The sequence below is a fragment of the Rhinichthys klamathensis genome, unplaced genomic scaffold (assembly GCF_029890125.1).
Source record: "Rhinichthys klamathensis goyatoka isolate OS25496 unplaced genomic scaffold, OSU_Roscu_1.1 h1tg000117l_1, whole genome shotgun sequence".
Lineage (NCBI taxonomy): Eukaryota > Metazoa > Chordata > Actinopteri > Cypriniformes > Leuciscidae > Rhinichthys > Rhinichthys klamathensis.
In genome coordinates, this window is record NW_026606654.1 from 1,090,863 (window position 1) to 1,111,815 (window position 20,953).

Consider the following 20,953-nt stretch of genomic DNA (forward strand, 5'->3'; position numbering starts at 1 on the left):
AACATACGGTAACATATTCATGATTCTTTAAGATCATAAATATATTTGTATAATTGTGCTTTTACCATTTTATAGATAAATTGTGGTTCACTTAACCCTACCCCTTAACCCAAACATAACAATTTTATAGAGAATACATGCAGAAATATATATGAAAATGAAACTTTTATTAACAATATAGCATCAAAAAGATATTTTGAGCCACTAGTCTCACTCCTATCTCTAAACCTACCCATAACCTTTTCTTAAAAAAATATGTACAGCATATACACTCACCGGCCACTTTATTAGGTACCCCATGCTAGTAACGGGTTGGACCCCCTTTTGCCTTCAGAACTGCCTCAATTCTTCGTGGCATAGATTCAACAAGGTGCTGGAAGCATTCCTCAGGGAGTTTGGTCCATATTGACATGATGGCATCACACAGTTGCCGCAGATTTGTCGGCTGCACATCCATGATGCGAATCTCCCGTTCCACCACATCCCAAAGATGCTCTATTGGGTTGAGATCTGGTGACTGTGGAGGCCATTTTAGTACAGTGAACTCATTGTCATGTTCAAGAAACCAATTTGAAATGATTAGAGCTTTGTGACATGGTGGAAGTAGCCATCAGAGGATACATGGTGGCCATAAAGGGATGGACATGGTCAGAAACAATGCTCAGGTAGGCCGTGGCATTTAAACGATGCCCAATTGGCACTAACCCAGCCAACATGTCCATGTGGGCCCCACATGGGTTTTCTCTGGGTTATATGGGTGTCATGTGGGCATGGGCTCAGAGTGGGCACTTTGATGGGGTTATTATGGGCCCCAGTTTGGTTTAGGTTGTGGGCTCCAGCTAGGCTGCCCATTATTGTTTATTTGCGGGTCTTGTTTGGGCCCCAATTGGGCTATATTAGACTAAATTTTTATTACTAAATTTTGTTTATATTTGTTTAAAAAGTACCTGCCATAATTGTGTATTGAAAATGAAAAACATTTTAAAATATTTGACTGACTAAGTTTTTATTTTATTTGAGATAATACAAAATGCACATCATGTTTGTCAAATAATATTATTTTGTGTAAATTTCATGTCCTTATAAAACACTTATTTTGTAATGTATATGTGCAGAAAATGTGCAAATTATATTTTCTAAAAGAGTAAGCACTTGCATACTGTCCCCTCCCCCACAAGCTATAATTATTGCCTCCTCCCGCCGGCGCCTTCATTTAAACAAAAAAAACCCAACGGTCTCCTTCTCTCCTGACAAGTTTCTAGACCAGTGGTTCTCAAAGTGGGGTCCGCGGACCCCTGGTGGTCCGTGAACTATAGCCAGGGGGTCCGCGAAATAATTTATAACAGCCTACCGTTTTTCCCGACTGTAAGTCATGTTTTCTTTAACATCTGAAAACTTGCTATTTATTCCAAAGTGACTTATATAATGCATTTAATGTCAAATAATAAAAAAGTAGGCTCTTAAAGGTTTCTATAGATAGATAATCTGTCTATATTTCTTATGTCTGTGCGTCAAGTATTCGCTGTGTTTTGGTCGATTTTTGGGCACGTGCGCCAGAAAGGAGACAGAGACGGCAGAACGCGCATCCTGTTGTGTTCTTTATTTTTAAAAGGCATGACATTTTGTAGTCATTTTTAATGTATACACAAATAAAAAATAGACACTTTGCCTTTTTGAATGATGTACTCTTATCTTTATGACCATAAATAAGAGTATTCCTTTGTTTCCACTGCTGAGGAAAAATCCAAGTGTTCGCGCCGGCGTCTCGTGTGCGCGCACAATATGTCAGTTCTAGCACTGCTAATTTGACATCAAAACCTGTTCATTATCAAAATAAAATACTCACCGAACTTATAAAAAGTTCTGCTTAATTTAATTTGTCTGTTGTACACTATGAAGGCAGTGACGGTCAATCATATACTGTCGACTTGCTGTTGTTCCAATCTCATTTCTCCAAATGTGAAGATGCTGATACGTGTAGGCCTATATTGGGACTGAAGCATGAAGCTTTCTTTACATAAATAGTTAAGCATCCAAATGTTAGGCTACATCGCAAATATGGAAACTTTGGACCGAATGAGAGATGCACGAGCCCAACGTCTGCAGTTTCAGTTTCGATTCAACTTAATTCGTTTAGACTTGATGTTTTAAATAAATGTTGTCTGTATACTATTATTATTATTATTTGTATTATTATCAATTAATAGTATTATTTTTCATTCTCGTTTTGTTCTGAATACCATTAATTTAAGGATTTGCTGTGGAGTGAGGGGAAGTAGGCCTACTACGCCTCAAGAACGCAACAAAGTATATTACACACTCAGGTGCAACTTATTTTCTGAAAAAATATAGTAAATTATAAATTTGTGCATAGGGACAGGGTCGTATACCCACAATTGAGGTCCCTGAGGTCCGGGCCTCTGTAATTTTTCTATGTGTATAATGAAAGTTGTGAAATAATTGCCTAATATTAACTCTAATTTGGTGCTGCAAGGATATTAAACATCGCGATGATGATAACTGGCCTTCTCATCTGAGCGGTTTCAGCAGACTAACAGCGCTCGTCAATGTCAAAATGTTTGAGTCGGAGATTAAATCAAAGTAGGCTGGTTTATGTTCACAGAAGCTGCAAGCCGAGCGCGAATTTCCGCATGACGCTTCAGTTATTCGGTCATAAAGTGCGAGATAATATGTAAATCGCTAAACTAAACAGCTGTTATAGAAGTTTTAAACGAACGACAGAAACAATCAGTTTGCAAAGTATCAACCGGGAAAGGAAATATAGGGGATAGCGGGGCACAACGTAAATCCCAGTTGTGCAAGTGGGTCATGTTGTCACACTGCGTTACAATGAATATGTTTTGAACTATGTTGTATAGCTTTTTTGTTTGTCTTGTATATTTGTTTGATTAGATCAGATAACATTTTAATCTGTTATATGGTCATGTTACAATGTGCCCCACCTATGGGACATGTTGTCACATTGCACTTCCATTCTTTCTGGGTATATTAAGAAAAAAGTAAAAAATTTTGGCCTTAAAAACACCTTAAAATGCACGTGTAGATCAAGAACCCCCCTAGCAAGATCAATTTTGGGACCTCAGTATGCTATTTAGAAAACCCTGCATATGACCCTGGGTCGAGACTATTTGTGTCAAAATATTTCATTAACCGCTCCCACATTAACTTTAGGCTCAGTCACTGTTATAAATATGAGGGGGTCCTTGGAAATGTTTTTCCCCTGTAAGGGGTCCCTGGCTCCAAAATGTTTGAGAACCCCTGTTCTAGACCATCACCGTCAAATATCTCCTGTTTAACACTACCAAGGTAAGATATGTATACGTTTTATTTTGTATTAACTTAGTTTTACTTAAGATTTTATAAAACTAGATATTTCAGAATCATAGAGCTAACATTTAAGGTTAGCCAGCCGAGCTCAAACAACTAAGTTACATAAGCAAACTAAAATGAAGTTGGTTAACCAGCTAATTTTATATAATAAAGTGTTCGCGCCGACTTTTCACCCACACGTTTACCGTATTTTTCATAATCGTTCGGTCTCATAATAATGACCGAGGCAGTAACGTTATATCGTGCAAGAATGCGTCATTGCGCTTCTAAGTTAACTTAGGCCTTTCCGTGCTTCGCAGCCGGTGTAAACTCGGCTTAAAGTCCCATAAAATAATGCATACTACCCGTACACTCAGTTTAAGTATTCATTAAAGTTTTATTTGAGGGACAGATCGAAATTGTTCGTCGTAGTTCAAGAAACATTAATCATTTGTGCCCAACTGCCCATTCATGAACGATTCGTTTTTTGAATCGGTTCTTTTTAGTGAACCTGTTGAATAAAATGACAAAACTGTCAGAATGACTCATTTGAAGTCAATCAGTTGACTCGCTGATTAAGTGATCCGGTCAAGCAGTTCCTAATGCGATGTCTCCACATACAGAATGGATTGATAGATGTATGTTATATTAATTATGTTATCTCAATTAATCAGTAGGCCTATGTCGGTATTGATAGTTTAAAAATTATCCTAAACTAATGTCATAGTTCTGCCTTTAGGTTAATCAGGTAAAAAGAGATGAGAAGTAATTTATTGTAATCTTTTTATTTGTGTACATTATTAACAATGGTCATGCATGAAGAAACATTACGCTGATGTCCATTTTCACTAATCACAGGACTTTTTAATCATTTGTTAATTATTTTAAATTCTGCTTTTTAATCTTCTGCTGTTAAATTTCAGATTCCTTTTGTTTTTGTTTTTTTGAGAAAATGGAGAATGACTGCTCGCAGCGGACAAAAAGGTATACACTTAGCTTCTCTCATCTACACAGATGCAGCAGTTTCCATTTTTGCAAATCATACATTATTACAAGATAAAATATTAAAACACGAGGGAAATCATTGTTGTGTCCATGACGATGTGAAAAAATAGGTGTTAATCTAGCTTACACATTTACCCAAATTATTATACGCCTGTTTAACCGAAGCTTATTTGGGTGGGTTTCTCCATCCCCATACAATGTCACTTCTCTGTGTTTTACAGCCCTGACAAGAACGTCGGTCTCCTCGGCTGTGAACCGCTCCTGGCGTGCGCCTGGCATATCCGCCGTTATAATAGCAATCATGGAACAAGTGCTCCTGCTCTTAAAAGATTTGGGGTTGGGGAACACTGCTTTAAATGGAATGTGAGGTGTCACTCTGATTGGTTTATTTCATGTTACGCCCAAACCACACCTATGAGTAATGTAGCTACTTCAGACCAACCCCTTTTAGATTTGCGTCAGGCGCATTTAGCAACAGCGCCCGAGATCCGCCCACAAAGTTACTTGCGTTTCACGCTTGATACATGCGTTTCAGATCGTTAAAATAGGGCCCTAGACTTCAGGTTTATTTTTATAAAAAAAAGTTTTTTGATGTTTGAATGCACAATATAAAACACATGTTTATGTAAATCAATAAAAACTGAGTTTTATCTATCTTGAACTTTTCATATATTAGCTGTATTGCTCTCAATATAGTGGTGTATAGCTGCAGTAGCACCCTTTAATTTATTTCATTTTTATTAATTAATTCATTATTTTGGTTCACAGGTAGCCTGAAACAGAACACTATCTTGAGAACTGTCAGCAAGAAAGAGGTGGAGACAGCCCTCGGTAAATGGTTCACAAATGCTAGGGATAGAGATGGCAACCGTGCCTTGAGAGCCCAGCCAAACCTTGTGCGGAGAGCAGCACAGTCAGAGGTGTAAGTTACATAATTTATAACAAATAAAGGGAAAGCTAAATTGTTTTTTTTCCATTCAATTAGTAGTAATTTTTAACATCTGTTAAGTTAACCAATCAGAATCAAATATTCAACAGCACTGATTTCTAGGGGTCAAACTGCAAAGGAAGACCCTTATTGTATTTGTTAGGGTCCAATCATTGAGGGTGCATAGGCACCTATTAATTTTGGTAATGATCTTATTGTTATTAATGATCTTTATTATATTCCAGTTTTCTTATTAGGGGTTCAAGCACCAAAATCTAGAATATCTATTGTATTTGCTCAGATTATTTTGGGGGGTATGAGCGTGAAGCATGATTATAATTTAGATTATACTCATGCATTTCTTTAATAAATGTTCATGTAAAACTGATTTTTTGAGTTCTGCTAGGATTTTTAAAGTATTTATTTGTCTTTTCTTTCTTTACTCTTTAGGTTTGAAGCTGAGGATTCTGTACAGGCACAGGACTGATAACTTTTATTTGAGGTTTTATCTTGAAGACATTAACTTCAATAAAAGAAACCTTGATTTACACATTCTGAATTGAAGTCATTTTTTTCCCCTGCAATTCAAATATTTTGTAATTTCTTAGATATTAAAATGTTAAAGTAACACAAATGTATGCATTTTTGGTTTGGGCAGGTACTGGATAACAAAACAGTAACAAAGTTGGAGTGATTTGAAAGTTAATTTTGTGGTATAGCACATTTACTTGAACCACGGGAATCAGGTTTATTTAATAAATGGGGCCCACTGTGGTCCAGTAAGATCACCCATAAGGGCCCCATAAGGGTGATGTATGGGACCCACTTTCGGCCCATTCATTTTATATAATGTGGGACCCAAGTGGGCCCATAAAATGAACTCCTACATGGGCCCAACTTGGAGCCCACTGTGTACCCATCATTAACCCATATGGGCTAACACATATGGGGCCCATGTGGAGCCGATGGACAAATTTATCTGGGCCCCATTTGGGTGGCCCATCCAGGGCCCAAGTTACAGCCCATCAAAAGCCCACATGGGGCCCACATGGACATGTTGGCTGGGAAGGGGCCTAAAGTGTGCCAGGAAAACATCCCCCACACCATTACACCACCACCACCAGCCTGCACAGTGGTAACAAGGCATGATGGTTCCATGTTCTCATTCTGTTTACGCCAAATTCTGACTAACATCTGAATGTCTCAACAGAAATCGAGACTCATCAGACCAGGCAACATTTTTCCAGTCTTCAACTGTTCAATTTTGGTGAGCTCTTGCAAATTGTAGCCTCTTTTTCCTATTTGTAGTGGAGATGAGTGGTACCCGGTGGAGTCTTCTGCTGTTGTAGCCCATCCGCCTCAAGGTTGTGCGTGTTGTGGCTTCACAAATGCTTTGCTGCATACCTCGGTTGTAACGAGTGGTTATTTCAGTCACTGTTGCCTTTCTATCAGCTCGAACCAGTCTGGCCATTCTCCTCTGACCTCTGGCATCAACAAGGCATTTCCGCCCACAGAACTGCCGCTCACTGGATGTTTTTTCTTTTTCGGACCATTCTCTGTAAACCCTAGAGATGGTTGTGCGTGAAAATCCCAGTAGATTAGCAGTTTCTGAAATACTCAGACCAGCCCTTCTGGCACCAACAATCATGCCACGTTCAAAGTCACTCAAATCACCTTTCTTCCCCATACTGATGCTCGGTTTGAACTGCAGGAGATTGTCTTGACCATGTCTACATGCCTAAATGCACTGAGTTGCCGCCATGTGATTGGCTGCTTAGAAATTAAGTGTTAACGAGCAGTTGGACAGGTGTACCTAATAAAGTGGCCGGTGAGTGTATATAAAACATAGACAGACAAGTGGAATCACAACACTGTATTTATTGTAAAAATACACAGGAATACTCATGAGATCCCGATGGACGAAAATGTGTTTATGATGTTTAACCAAATTCAGAATTCAAAAGAACCGCATTCTCATGATGTGATGCATGTGAATTCATGTTGGACATTGCTGACAACTAGTGTACGTATGGTATTTGAAAAGTGTGTTTTAAGGGAGTTCAACTGTAAGTCTATGAAGATACAGCTTAATCCACATGAGTAATAACATTAACAGAAGAGCTCATTTATGTATGCTACTATGTTCTTCAAAAAGACGAAGGGCTTTAAAGATTTTCTGAGAATAACAGCCTAGCAATACCAGCAGGAAAAGCACTGATGCACTTGGTTGGAATGAAAATGAAAACATACAGGCCAAATCATTCCTGCCCTCTTTCAGTGAATGATTGCGCTCACCTCCTCTCCATATGTCCTCAGGCGTATGGGTTTATATGTGAAGGGAAATAGAGGATGAAAAGTTTGATGAATGCAGAGAGTGAAATGCCAGGGCTATTTACCTTTCTATTGGCTGGTGCCCTAACATTCTTTGGGGACTTGTTGTAGAGCATGGCTGTCACCAGGGAAGGCTGAACAGCCTGGGAACGAAGTGGCTTTTGGGTAGGTCAGTGTAATGAGGCGAACTAGGGTAGGTCATTGCAGGAAGTCAGTTGCATTTGAAGGTTAAGACCTCTGGTAGTATTTATTTGGTTTTCTTTTGGCATGATACAGTATTTGATATGTGTTGTATAGTACCGTATAAGATCCATATTCTTTTTCTTTTACAATATGAGATACACATCTTTTTAGGAATCCATCTTGGATGATTATTTAATAAATTTGAAATAATATTTTTTTCTGTATTAGAAAAAAAATATAGAAAGACAATTATTATTATTGTCATTATTATATTTTTATCTTCTGTTATGTTTGTGGCATTTCATCCATTTTTCTCAAATGTCAGATGATATCATTTATTTATTTACCACCAAGATTTATTTCTCAAAGACATATAAAGGGGCTCTTAACCACTGGCAAATTGGAATTTAAATAAAACGTTTCTGCCCATACAGTTGTAAGCAGAGCTTGACATCAACTTTTTTGTTCAGCAGCCACTGTGGCGAGTGGTTTTCCAAAGTTACTAGCCACTCAGCATTTTCACTGGCCACAATTTTGACATCGATACCATGGAGAAAAACTATCATATACAGTAGATATTTTTAATATCGCATAATTAGGCAGAAGGTATATTAGGCTGCTGTCACTTTAAGATCTAACACACGGATCCATTATACTTACACATGCGTTTTCTTTTTCAACTGTTTACATTCCCTTAAAACAAAACTGACTGTGTGTACGTGAATACTCACCAAGTCCGGCATTTTGACATTATTTTGTGTGTATTTGACTAAGCGCAATAAGCAGCGAAAAATAACTCAATTTAGGACTGAGAGGCGGCTTTATGTGCGCACACTTTGGGTGTGAGCACAAAATCTGCAGAATTTAGTACAATTATGCACAAATCCCACGCCGAAATTCAAGCCTTGTAACAAACAATATTCATCCGGAGGAATGAATGATTCATCAGGAACAGTGTTGCAAATAAGTTGTTTTAACCACTCTAAGATCTTCAGCCTTAGGAAGGTCAAACAAATGAGTTTTGGAAACGTTGTGGAACAAATCAGCATCTCTTTGACATAGCTACAACTCTGTCTTCTCTAATGCAGCTCAACCAGGCCTTGTCCCCTTTTTTGCATATTCTGTGGGCACGGATTATTTAAATTAGTAACATTGTGACTTCATTAGATCCAGAAAAATCGCGTTGTAGTCCAAACGAGCCGTTCGTTGAAGTTCTTGAAAATGGGATTCTGTTCAATAAAATATCTCCCTTTGGAGTGGACTTGCGGATCTTTTTTTATGCACAAACAGCAACATTACACACCAACTAAAGGTAAAAAAGTGCATTATAGGACCCATTTTTGGGTGAACTACCCCTTTAATAAATGTCTATAACTCGGGGTCCTGGGGGATAGGATTCTGTGGGTGTGTACAATCTTCCAAAAACTGGCACAGATTAATGTGGAGTTGACGTTTACCCCATTAGCATGCTTAACACCATTAATGAAAGGAACATAGAGCTCATTATTTCATTATTTGAATAGCAAACTGGAGCGGTCAAAGCCCGGGATGATCACAGAACATTAATTCCACTGCCGCTTTAGGAGTCTATGGACTCGGGGGAGTTTTCGTACTGCATGCCCAGAGAACAGGTGGTGGAGAGCGGAACTGGTGCAGATCACTGCTGAGATGAGACAATTTGCCTAGATCCTCACCAGAAGAAAACATTACCTCAAAGCTTGGTTAAATTCCAGCCTTTGGACAAAACATTAAAGGCAACGTGTGTCATTTCTGCACAAGTAGAGTCACCAAACAAATTTTTTTTTACATTCACCAAATGGTTTTTACTGCTGTTTGACACAATCATGTCACCCTGTTTTTCTTGCTCCTAATTAAAGCAAACTTCACAGGGAATTCATTTTAGATTAAATAACTTAATACGAAATTGCCTGATTTTTAACAATTATTTATTTTTTGCTTATATAATAATTATATATATTTATTTATATTTCATAATTTGTCAACAGTAAAACTTTGACTGTAAGCATTGGAAAATCTGAAATCATATTGGTTTATAATTATTAATTAAAATGAATGGTGGACAATTCATTTAATTTCAATTGAAAAACTGTAAATACCATATAAATAAGCTTATTAATATATACATTATGAACTATATAACCTGAATCACCTTCATGGATTTATGAATGTTCTTTTGATATTCAGGAAACAAGAGAATCAAAGAACTCGGGATCAAACCCTGCATTGACAAAGAATGTTAATAGCTTTGTGAAACCATTGAACCCGAAATCAACTTGATTGAATTTGTTTGGTTCTGTCAACTCAAAACCAATTTTGTTTGTTAAATTTTCTTCTTGAGACAGGCCTTTAGTCAAGATGCTCAAACAAATGGAATCCCATCAACCTACAGCTTATTTATTAGCTTATACTTAATAGCTTACCTTTTTTTTTTCCCCGATCACAGCTTTATGTGCAATATTTTAACATCAACAATATTACATACATCATCATTAAAAACGACTTAAAATCCAAGGGGGCTATTTTCAGAGGCATTCTCTGCTACAATATTTTGGAAAGCAAGGCTATCATGGATTCATTACTTCTTAGCATGCATCTTCTGTTTGCAAGGATAGTTGCACTTGCATATTCTCAGCCTAGAAGTGCTCACATAGAGATTACAGTGAAAATGATTGAGCATTGACTTTTAATCATGCATGCAGAGTCCAGACAACATCAGCTGGCTAAGGAAAACAGGAGTTGAACCCTGTACTGCCAAGGTGGTTCAGTTGATTTGTTTGCACAGACTGAAGTGCTTTGAAGCAGACCGCCGCTCTTTGTGATTCCAGAGATGCCCAACAATGTATGGTTGAAGTGTGTTAGTCTCTGAGTATGCACCGTGTTTTTTAATGGAGTCCATGAAGAACCAACCTAGCCCTGGGATTGAGGGCTTAGACACATTTGCATGGATATAATTAATGGTTGTTTACCTGCTTTAGGGATCTTTCGTGTTGGCCAAAAAACAAACTGTAAACAGAGAGTTGTATTCTATCCATAGTGCACGACCATAAAAAAATAGACACTTGGGTGAAACCATCTAATTTTGTTTTGACAAAAGAAACCACAGCATGACATTACTAGTTGTGCCGCATTGATGAAAGATATCTGATCTCTGGACCTACTGTCTCCCGTCAGCTCGACCTTAACTTCGCCCAGCACGACGTGAACATCACAGCCTTTCTTTTCCATGTGCCCTGGCTTTTCTGTTTAATCAATCTCAGATAGTGAAACTAAGTTTGTGCGGTGAGAATTGCAGGTTGACGTCTACACTGGTTGGATCGAGGGAGGCAGCAGAACAAACACAGAGCATCTGCGGTCGCTTGTCACTCTGGTGTCCCAGAAGGATGTTTGATCTCCAGTTTTGTGTTTAATATTTCCCTCATCATAACATTAAACAGATTCTTAAATTTCCAGATGACATGATAGTTTTATAATTGAACAAAATGACATAGGAACAATAGGAACATAGGTCAATAGGAACTACAACCTTTGAAACATGATAAAAGAGAATTTTTGTTTTATAATATTACAGAAATTTCCTAAAAGAAATAATTGTTTACTGTAAATACATGAAGGGAGGTATTGGAAAAAAGTCAGTCTACTACCAATACAATCAAGCATTGGATTTTGAACATGTCTGTTTTTGAATGTTAAAAGTAATTTTAATTAATGCAAATTACATTATACCTTTTAACAACTTGGTGGAATTGCCAGACGTTCCCTTAGGGATCATGCGCTGTGGTAGCGCGTCCAAGCATTCTCAAGTATAAATACGCAGCTAGAATTCATGTAGGTTTTTTGAAGTATATTTTATGTCGATATACAATGGTTACATACTGTTAAAACTAATCGTGGTATTGATATATTAAGACTGCCGACTCTAGAGAACAGTGGCATGGAAAACTAGCTATACCACCCTCCAAGAGCCCTCTAGTGGTCGGGAGCATTTCCGTTGAGTTGCTTTATTTTGTTGTGTTGTACATTTTCCGTTGTGTTGTGGCTCATTTCTGTTGTTGTGGAATCATTTCGTTGTGTTGTGAACTTATGTTTGCTTTTTATATTTGTTGTATATTATATAGTTGTGCACTACTGGGCCACCGTACATACTGACCTGGAAAAGCTTAGGCCAAAAAGGAAGTAAAAATGGCACGATATGCGATGGACACAGATGAAATTATAATACATGCTTTCCGCACCACCTTAAGAGGTCAGTAAAACATTGGTCTTCAGCATGACTCCACTGGGTTGAGCCTTTATCCTCCATTGCGCCACTGTAAAGAGTTATGTGATCTTGGTTGCTGTCCTCCTGATTTGCTGTCATTCACCACCGTCGCTATTTCAATGACTTATGACCCGCATTGACAGGGGAATATCTGATCTGTATGCTTACATGGCAGACGCAATGCACATACTGTATCTGATTCATATCAGATTTATTTCCAGTTCCACATATGAATGAGGCCTGAAACCGATCTGAGGATATCGGAATCCATGCGCTTTTTTCCTGCTTACATGTGAGGAGGAAAATATCGGAATTGGGTCCCTTGAACCATGTAATATAAATGTGGCCTTAGAAGCCCTTGAGGGCCCCAGCCATATCTCTGCTTCAGAACATCATAGAGACCAGGAATGATAACTTTTCACATATGCTAGTGTAGAGAGGCTCAACATGACCCTTTGGGGTCCCTAGGGGGCCCTGCGATATCTTGGCACCAGAATATCTATGGGAATGAGCTCTATTCACTTTTGGCAGTGTACAAAGTTACGCACCTTTACAATTCTTGGAATCTTTAAGTTATTTTTGAATCCTTGTGCAAAAAAAGTAAAGAAAATAAATAAAAAATAGTTGCCATTTATATCATGTTTGCCAGATATGGTTGCCAGACCTGTACCTTAAAAATACAGTTGCAACAGACTTAACTTAAAAAAAAAATCATGAATTTAATGAGCAATTTACCAAAATGATTTTTTAACCTTTTTTCTAACCTTTATAATATACAGTACTTACTAACCAAAGAAAGATACATGATGAATCAAAGTTTATCACAAGTAGCTTTTCTACAAGTCGAGGGGAATACTAAAATATAGACAATGCACAGTGTCATACAAATATAAAACTCTCATGGAAACGCATGATACAAATAATTATACAATAAAGATTAATTTGAAAACATAAGGTGCAGCATAAAACCCTAATTTGTAAATTGTGTATATAACGACTTGTTCTTTTTCACTTTCCAAATACGTACATTTAGATCAAATGTCTCATTAGATCCATTACACTTATTCACTGTATAGTGTAAGAGAACATACCATTTAACCAATTACGTTTTTTTTTCCCTTAGCATTTTGACAGTGTGCAATTCTGCCCTGTTTAGTTCCTAATATAAATAATTCCTGTGTGTGTATAGTTAATTGTAAAGCTGTCATGTGTTGCTGTAGCGAAGCACACGACTCAGGAGAGTATTACAAAAACAGTCTTTAATCTAATGATTCAGAGCAAGAATATTTACTAGCAACAATGTAAAACTCAGACGACACAGAACAATGAATAGTGGAAACTAAGGGTACACGACAACGGTGTACTAAAAACAGAAACCTTGTCAAAACAATCCCCGTTTACACGGATCTGCAAAAAAGATTAAAAAGGCTGTATTATGCTTGCCTGCGAAACACGTTATACGCATGCTCATGATGTCACCGTTTTCACAAATTCACGTTTTTGTTGTTTACATGGAGACGGTAAAAGCGTCATTTTAAAAAGCTTGCACTTTGAAACCCGCTTTCAAAAGCTTGTGTTTTCAGGCCCCGAAAACGCCGTTGTCATGTAAATGAATGTCCAAAACATAAAAAGTTTTCCATTTTCAGCTGAAAACGATGTCGTGTAAACATACCCAAAGAATTGAAATACACAGGTAGAAATGAGGGAACAAATGACCGACAGGTGAATGTAATAAGTAAATAAAGGGAACAAACTAGGGATTATTCAAGACTACATTTGTACTAAAACTTTCCATTTGTACAGTATGTTTTAAATCTGACACACTATGCCAGTTTTACATGGAGCTGTATACATATTGAAATAACAATCAAAAGGTTTGATATTTTTTTGTACACATTTCATTACATATTTGCAGGCAGTGAGGACATATTTTAAGAAAACAATAAGAGAAAAAAAGGGGAGTTTTTGGAGAACAAATCAAACTGGTACCCTTGCACGTCTCACTATGACCTTTGCCCACACCAAAAATATAAATCATCATTTCCAGTCAAATCTGAATATTTTATGCATTGAATAGCAGTGCACAGTTCAACTGCAGTTCTGCTTCAGCTTTAGGAATTGTCACTTCTAATAGGTTTCTGCAGCTAGCGTCTTATATTGTATTCCAAAGAAGTTTTAGTGGCAGCGGCCCATGTCAAACAAGGAGCTAATTGAAGTTCTTACCGAACACATTTATTTATTCATCTGTTTATTCCTCACGTTGGGGTTACAATGCTGTGCCCAGAGATCTGGCTCCCTCTGCTGAACCTCAACACCCTCTTTACCTGTGGAGACCTAAGCCTGCTGTTGACAGCTGGAGCACATGACCTTTGCTGTCTAGGCCCTCAGCATGGGTCTGACACATCTTATCTAAAACGAGGTTTTATATAAAGAATAGTTCACCCTCATGTTCTTCCAAATTCACATTTCACTGTTGAGCTCCAAAGGAGAAGCTTTGAAAAATCTCAACATTATTCTCCTTATAACAACAGTTAAAAGGCTCCAAAACACAATAAAGCATGAACGTTGCTGTTCATTAACAATCTTCCTCTCCACTATAGCTCTTGAATCAATTGGCACGGCAGGTTTGAAGTCAAGTAATGTATGTTTGAGTCGAATGACACAAGAACCAATGGTGTTTTAATGTCATTGTCATCCATCTTGCAACAATGTGTGTAAAGACACCAAATGTGATTAGATAGCCATACAGAGCCATACTCTCTATATAAATAAATCAGACAACTTGAAATATGGTGGCCCAAGTGACCTTTTGACATGATTCATATGGTGTTATTTCTGTCTGTAGCATGTGTGCTAACCTCTTGGCCACTGCTCCAACCTTATGCGTTATTCAATAGGATAGGATAGAGACGGGAAGCAAAGTGGGAGAGAGAGGTGGATGGGATCGGGAAAGGTCTGTAAGAACTCGGGTTGCCCGAAGCGCAATCGCCCTGCATGTCACTTTTTTTTAGAATCTTACAACTATACATCACGCGTTTAGCGCGATACATGTTGCCAAACAGTTGCATTGTAATCTATGGAAGACTGTAAGAATGGATTGCAACGCTTGTTTATTGGTCCCAGTGGTATCTATTGTTCTGTTGGCTCTGTTTTCAGCTTGCTGTCTTTATATAACAGTAAAACCAATACAGAGAAGCTCCAGTAGAATGCTGCTAAACTGAACTGAATAATGCATGTGGAGCTTGATTTAACTCAGTTGAAATTTCTTCATTGGCTATATTGTAACTCGCTAATGATTAACTGTCAAGGTGCTGAAAGCTCTGGAGCTCTTCAGAACAATCACTATGGTAATGTTATGTCTAGAAAATATATATCTTTTTGTTATTTCTTTCAATAGACACTAATTTCACATAAATAACCAGTGTGTACTTGGCTAAGGGTATTCAATTAGTTCCAAGAGGCCTGGTGTCTACACACTGTTTAAGTGCAAGCTAATTGCCATGGAACCTCCAAAAAGTATGGAATAAGATACCAAAGGGGAACTTTTAGAGTTTCATAGAGTACTTATAAATATGTCTGATAAAGTCATGAAAAATCCCACAAGTAGAGCAACATAATCAGGGCTTGATGTTAACACCTGCAAATTGTTCAACCGGTTGAATTTTTTAGATAATACATTTTTCAATTGTATTCTTTTAACAAGGCATCTGAAATAATTATCTAAGTGCAACGTAGTGAGATCAAAAATATAAATGTTTCGATACATATCGATACTCAAATATCTCAAACTCTTCCAATGATACATGTTTTCTGCAGAATAGACAGTGACAGCTGTTATCACGACAGCGAGATACACACAAATCCGCCTCCCCTCCCTTACAAATTTTATTTGCTCCGGATGAATATTACAGTGCGTGGGATTGTGTATTGCGCATCATTTTGCTAATTCAGATTTCGTGAGTTGGCGAGTATTCGCGTAAATGCAGTAATGAAAGTGCATGTGTAAGTATAATGGATCCGTGCGTCAGATCTTAAAGTGACAGCAGCTTAATATACCTGCTACCAAATTATGAGATAATATAAAAAATATCTATATGACAGTTTTTCTCCATGGTATCGATGTCAAAATTGTGGCCAGTGAAAATGCTGAGTGGCTAGTAACTTTGGAAAACCACTCGCCACAGTGGCTGGTGAGCAAAAGAGTTAATGTCAAGCTCTGCATGTAATAGTGACAAGTGAAAACAAAGAAAAGTGAAAATAAAGTTGAAAGTCACTTGTTTATTTGGAAAAAAATATTAGACTCATTTTAAAGAGCAACAAATGCAAGGCCATTTTATGATTAAATAACAACAGATTTTCACAGTGATACTATTGTAATCATAATAATAGTAAACATTGTGAATAGCAATAGCATGAACAAAACCACATCCTTTCCTTTTGTTAATGCTGTAAACTTGTCCTTCGTTAAAGCAGAGACCAGGACACGTTGGGATATCTTTCAAGCAGAAGTTATTCTTTATTGAGGACTTTACTGTGCTGAGCTTTTAGTTTAGACTTGGATGACTACAGCGACACACAGTGGAGTTGTATACCTTTCAAGGGGGAGGGATTTGCATAGAGGTGGAGACACTCTGAACAAAGCATGCAAATGAAGTAAAGTACTTTAACGGAATTTCCCCAGCCCTGATCTCATCAGCATAAAGGCCCTTGCACACCGAGTCCCAAATTTTCTTATGCGTTTTTTCGTATTCTTTATTCGGTGGCTCTGAATTGTCAAAAACACCATTCAAACTGCTTGCTACTGATGCGAAAAACGCAGAAAATCGAACCCAATCCGATTTTTTTTTATGACGGACGAAAGTTTTGGAGGCGTGATTGACATAACGTGAGGTCGTATTTATTTGTTAACGTGCGGAAATTTCTGACTGGAATTTCTGATTCAGTGTGCAATGGCCTTAACAGTGTCATTCAAATGCATAGATGCTAATCCAATCAGCCTAACTATTCAACGACTGGGCCAGGGGCTCCAAGAGCCATTAAAGGCAAAGGGTGAGAGTCTCAGTAATCTGACTCATTTAACTTACAATAGAGAGAACAGGACTGGCAGGAATCTCGTGCTGATATCGTCATCATAACCTTAAATGCTAAATTCAATGTACTCTACTTTCTCATTTTATACATGATTGGTTTGGAACCTAGATTTAACATTTTATAATCGTATATTATAATATATGTATAATCGTATAACATTTTATTATCGTTTATAATTGTAGTCCAACATTAAGAGTGAATTTGGTACATTTTCTGGTCCTTATTTTGATGGTCCACTTTAGACATTCTACTAACTAAGTAACTTTGCAACTACATGTGAACTGTCATTAGAGTATTAGTAGACTGTCTGCTTAATATCTGCTAACACTTTATTTTGATGCTCCTCCAACTCACATTCTACTGACTATAAGTAACGTTGCAACTATGTCAACTTATTCGACTAACTCTAACTTAATAGTCTACAACAGTCTACTAATACTCTAATGAGGGTTAGTTGACATGTAGTTGCAATGTTACTTATAGTTATGAGAATGTCTAAAGTGGACTGTCGAAGTAATGTGTAATCTAATTTCTCATTTTAAAATAGTAAAGGAACGTCTTCTGGCCAACACTGAGGATTCAAGATCTACTCAAGGGGCAGATTTAACATGTTTTCCTAATCCATTCTGTGTGTCTCTCACAATAAGTTATTTACTGCCTCATATTCGTTCAAAAAAGTTGCCCTCCAATGTGCTGTGTATCTCTGGATTTCAAAGGAGTGCTTCAAAAAGCATTTGGTAATTCTACCGCAAGATATTTTTCTCTTTCTACTGGATTGGCTATCCAGGTAGTGCAGAAATGTTCTGCACAGAGCTCACCAGCTCCTGTAACCATGGAAACGTAGGCTGACTCCACACTCTGTTCAAGAAGGCCATGTTGCTTTTGTGTGTTAAAAGGAAAAATATGCAAGTAGAAAGTTTGCAAGCTATGATGTCTTCGTCAAAAAATAATGCTAGAAATGAGAAATTTAACTCAGACTGACACTGTACGTTTTGGGCTGTTTATATAACGTGTTAATTTAATTAGTTATGGGGAAATAAAGTGATTAAAATGATTTACATGTACTCTCCCTCATTTTGTTTCAAACCCGTATGACTTTCTTTCCATTATCGTTACATATTAAGACCAAAACAGTTTGGTTACCAACATCCTTCAAAACATCTTTTATATTTAAATACCAATTCAGATTCATCTTCTGAAAAAAAAATCAAAAAACAATCATGGCCCTTTGTAGCCTAAACGTTTATGTGTAATAGACATAATGCAATTAGACATAATACCTGTATTATTTTAGACCGAGGTGGACTGAAACGGTCACCAGCTGAAGTGCCCTTGAGAGCCACCAGAGGGCACTCCACATCAGACTATTGTCATTCCCTCACAAACTACATTTCCCATAACTCACTGTCCGGACTTTTCATCCATTATCACATTCACCTGCGTCTCATTATCTTGTTTAGCTCACCGCCATATAAGCCTGGTTCACCCTATCACTCACTGTGAAGTTTTGTGTTGTTGCGCTGCATTTCTGAGCTTTCTCCCTGGTTTCACTGGCCCTCATTTATCATTCTTGCATAGAAACGGGCGTATATGTTGGCGTAAGATTATGCTTACACTCCTCTCACCGCCTGATTTATGAAGCTGTGCGTACCTTTGAAATCCAGGTGTACGCAATACCTGCCCTTGATAAATCCCACGGCTGAAAACGATCGTCATTAGAATAACACGCCCAAGTCTCCGCTTCCCCCACGCCCTCATTTTACGCCATGGACACACGGAAGACGGCAAAGAAGAGAAACTTCTCTGACGTGGAGCCGAAATGACCTATCACAATGCAATATTTTACAGCACGTCTTCTGAATTAGCATTCAATTTCGAATCACGTTACATGTATTGGGGTGTACAATTGTGATGATGATGATGTGATGTGGAGTAGGCCTACCATTCATTCACATTAATAATTGCATGACAATTTGTAATATGCTTCTTATTATTAGTATGATTTGTATTATTAATGACGCTTATTGTTATTTAGAAGAAGAATGTCATTATTATTATTTGTATTATTATTATTATTTAAAAGAAGAAGAATGTATTTTTTATTATTTTGTCAGTCTGAATTATTTGTTGGTCATTGAAAGCCTTTCGTTACCGAACCCAGTCCGTGCGCACCTGCCGGGGATAGGCCTAACCATGAAACGTCAGGGTAAAGCGCACAGGCTCGCAACTGAAGGAATACATATGCTTATAAATCAAATGCTTTGGTAAAGTCACACAAATTAAACATTGAAGTCCATGTTGCACAAAAATAAACACTGAAGTAAATAATTACTATGTTTTTGTTTTTTTTGTTTTACAGTGGGTCATAATATATCATATCTTTTAGTTTGTCAGTGCATTTTATGGTGTTAGGAATTGTTTTTCTGCGCATTTCCGCACTAACTCAAAACGTGCGTACATGTACACCACCTCCTGAGCTGGCGTAGGATTTGAGCGTGCCGTACGCCAACGTCCATATTGATAAATTTCAAAGTCACCGTGGTTTTGGGTGTACGCCAGGTGTACGCTGGAAATTTGGTGTACGCACTTTTGATAAATGAGGGCCATTGTCTCTTGGTTCCTGGATTTTTGCCTCTGACCCCTGCCTGTTTGTTTGGACTGCCTTACTGTGTTTGACCCTTTGCCTGTGTTTGATTACGATTCTGGATTACTCTAAGAGACTGCATTTGGATCTCAACCTTCTTGTCTAAGAGCAGTTCGTAACTGTCCATGTTACGAACTGCTCTTAGACAAGAAGGTTGAGATCCAAATGCAGTTTATTGGAGTAATTAAAACTCTATGGATATAGAAACTGAAGCTCCCAGATGCCTTCCCGCCTTGTGCTCCCAAAGTATTACAAATATAAAATCAGAGATGGACAAAGTACACAACTTCCTTACTTGAGTTTACAGACTACAAATGAGCATTAATGGATACACATAGATGTGTACTTCTTTTTTGGGGCTGGTAGGACTGTTAAAAAAAAAAAAAAATGTTGTTTAATTCCACAGATACTACAAACTGGTCAGTATATTATTTACTAGGTTGCTTATGAGGCACAAGGTACTGTAACAATGCAACAATAATGAAACAATGCATTGACATTTACTTTTTACTTCTGATACTCAACTACTTTTGTACTTTTACTTAAAGGGATAGTTCGGCCAAAAATGATATTTAACACATGCATTACTCACCCTCAAGCCGTTCGAGATGCATATGTCAATCTTGTTTCAGACGAACACATTTTCAGTTATTTTAGAAAATGTCTTAGACCCTTCAGTGGATATAGTGTGAAGCAATGGGGTCCACCTCCTTCAAGTCCCAAAATGTGCATACATCCTTCACAAAAGTAATCCATCCGGCTCCAGGGGGATAAACGAAGGCCTTCTGAGGGTAATCCGTGCGGTTTTGTCGTAAAAATATACATATTTAAAACTTTATAAATGAAAATATCTGACTTCCGGCAACGATCGACGCGCGTTCACGGGTGATGGAAGTCGGCGTCCGAGGTAGGACGTAGCATAGGAACCGTCGTGACATAGAACGAACGCGCCTGCGCAGCCAGAGAGCAGAGCAAAACAACGTCTACGTCACGACGGTTCCTACGCTACGTCCTACCTCATACGCCGAAACAAGATTGACATATGCATCTCGAACGGCTTGAGGGTGAGTAATGCATGGGTTAAATATCATTTTTGGCCGAACTATCCCTTTAAGTAAAAATCGGTCTTTGCAACTTTTACATGTAATGGAGTAATATTTGA

General features: G+C 37.8%; 1 protein-coding gene and 1 long non-coding RNA gene across 2 annotated transcripts in view; one reads left to right on the forward strand and one right to left on the reverse strand.

Annotated features, from left to right (window-relative positions):
* Positions 1-20,953, forward strand: part of alk (ALK receptor tyrosine kinase) — a 468,950-nt gene that overhangs the window by 239,493 nt on the left and 208,504 nt on the right. The gene's annotated exons all lie outside the window — the stretch shown is intronic.
* Positions 253-20,953, reverse strand: part of LOC130088356 (uncharacterized) — a 41,906-nt gene continuing 21,205 nt past the window's right edge. The window contains exon 2 of the long non-coding RNA XR_008807456.1: positions 253-301. This is a non-coding gene — a long non-coding RNA (uncharacterized LOC130088356). The remainder of the gene's footprint in view (positions 302-20,953) is intronic.